At 47.5% G+C, this 2,325-nt stretch overlaps 1 long non-coding RNA gene across 1 annotated transcript in view; it reads left to right on the top strand.

Annotated features, from left to right (window-relative positions):
- LOC105290605 overlaps window positions 1-290 on the top strand; it is a 136,684-nt gene extending 136,394 nt beyond the window's left edge. The window contains exon 3 of the long non-coding RNA XR_895764.2: window positions 102-290. This is a non-coding gene — a long non-coding RNA (uncharacterized LOC105290605). The remainder of the gene's footprint in view (window positions 1-101) is intronic.
- The last annotated feature ends 2,035 nt before the right edge of the window (window positions 291-2,325 follow it).

Genomic DNA, 2,325 nt, shown 5'->3' with positions numbered 1-2,325 from the left:
GAGACACAGGGAGGAGACGTGCCTGGGAGATGCTCCTCGGAAGCAAGGTGTCAGGGCTCGAGCCCAGCTCACGGACTGCCTGTTTCTCCCTCTCCTCACAGTGCTCCCCAGTCACACGTGTGGGAACCCCGGACGGCTGCCCAATGGCGTCCAGCAGGGCTCAACCTTCAACCTGGGCGACAAGGTACGCTACAGCTGCAACCCCGGCTTCTTCCTGGAGGGCCACGCCGTGCTCACCTGCCACGCTGGCTCAGAGAACAGTGCCACGTGGGATTTCCCCCTGCCCTCCTGCAGAGGTAGGTGGCCAGAGAGGGTCCTACAGGTGGGTAGCAACTGGGAGAGGGTGCCAGAGCTTTCAGTGAGACCCATTCTCCAGTGGGGAAGCTGCACCATCCACTCCGGCTGGGCATGGGGTACCCACTCTCGGGGTCTCCAAGGGTCTTCAGGGTCCCCAGGTATTCTAGGATCTTCTCAGCTTCACCAGGTGTGCACTCTCTCAACATCAACAAACTTGTTTTTAGCCGGTCTGCCCTCACCTCCTGCCCTCCTGTCTCAGAGGAAACCTGCTTTCTCTCCCTGTCACAGACCATATCTCCTCTTGTGCGTAGATATCGCTCCCAGCTGCTTTTGTATGACCTCACTCTGACGATTATTCTTTTCTCTTTCTTATAGATCCAGCCTTCCCCCTATTTAATGATGTCCTCCTCATAGTCTCCAAATAGTCACCCTACCAAAAAAACAAAAACAAAAAACACCTCCCTTCAATCCTACATTGGTCTTAGCCTCTCAGCTAGGGTGACCAACTTGTCCTGGTTTTTCTGGGACTTCCCCACTTTTATCTGTGAAAGCCCTACATCCTGGAAACCCCCTCAGTCCCAGGCAAACTGGGATGATTGGTCACTCTCTTCACAAACTATTTCTGACTGGTCCCCGCCCCCCAAATAACCAAGCTTATTCCTAAAACAATTTCCTGTGCTTCTTACCCGATGATAAAAATAACACATGATCATTTGTAAATGATCTTAGAATATATAGAAGAGAATGAACAAAACGTGACCATTTTAACCATTATTTTCATGTATTTCCTTCCCATTTTTTAGTGCATACTACATATATTCATATATTATGAATAGGAACATAATTAAGATTATAATGCATGTAGATATTTTTTAGCCTTTTAAAGTTGATATTACACTGCCTCGTTTCCCCACACCACCAGCAGTGCCCGGCATCTTGAAACTCCATGCAGCCTGTCTCTCCTCACTGCCCGTTTACTTTTCTGCAGGCTAGCCTTTGCCCCAATATTCTTCGTCTTGTTGCCACATCAGATGGGAATCGTGGTGGCCCTTATATTCTTGGACCTCTCAACAGCTTTTGCACTATTGACGACTCTTTTCCTCTTGAAATTCTCATCTTGAAATTCGGTGGGTCCCAGGACATCCAGATATAGGTCTGGGAGGATCATTTCAAGGAGGTTAGCAATGGTTGAAACAAGGTAGCTCTCCTTGGGCTCAGATTTCACCTTTCTCTTAGAAGATTTTCTGTAATTCCTCCCACCAAATGCACACACCCTTTTTCCTGTCTATGCCAGGGATGGAAAATACTTGGCACATACATTTCTTCTCCTTCTTCCCACCCCCGTGCCATACTAAATTAATTGATCATAGCACCCTTTCTGCTTGAGACCAGACACAGCTGTGAATTTCTTCTCAACAGGCAAGCCACAGCCAGTCAATCTGAGTTGACACTTGGCTCCATGTTTGTTTAGTCCTCAACTAATAATATCGTCCTTAGCCATGTTGGTCCTTCTTGGTGGAGCCCAAGGGAACTAGTGTCTTCTTTCTTGCCTTCCTAAGTAAGTCCCTTTCTCTCAGGCCTCAGTTGTCACTTGGCAGATGCCTCACTTCATGTGATTTGTATCAGGAATGAACATATCAATCACATGATTGATGTCAGGCATGACGAAACGCATCAGGCCCCTACGCACAAGTGTGTGGCCCTGGGTGGCTTAACCATGGCCTGAAGCTGCTGAATCCATCCTTCCTTACAGCATGCATACCCACCCACTGCCCAGAGGATGTTACCGTTGAAGGCTCTGACCTTCCAAGAAGGGGGTGTCAGAATTGTGACATAATACACTATAAAACATGGTAGTAAATGAGCATGTAAGTTGTGAAGTAAAACCCAACAGTTCTCTTTCTTTTTACAGCACTGTACAAATCATGTAACCTTAATCAATGTGGAAACGAAAAACAAATGTAGCTCAGAGGCAGAGGGGCTGTCCCCCCATCCTGTGAAGTATAATTTACATCAACAACCCATCCT

The sequence above is a fragment of the Pteropus vampyrus genome, unplaced genomic scaffold, assembly GCF_000151845.1.
Source record: "Pteropus vampyrus isolate Shadow unplaced genomic scaffold, Pvam_2.0 Scaffold36, whole genome shotgun sequence".
Classification (NCBI taxonomy): domain Eukaryota; kingdom Metazoa; phylum Chordata; class Mammalia; order Chiroptera; family Pteropodidae; genus Pteropus; species Pteropus vampyrus.
The sequence above is the reverse complement of the archived record's forward strand: the minus strand, read 5'-3'. Positions and strand labels throughout refer to the sequence as shown.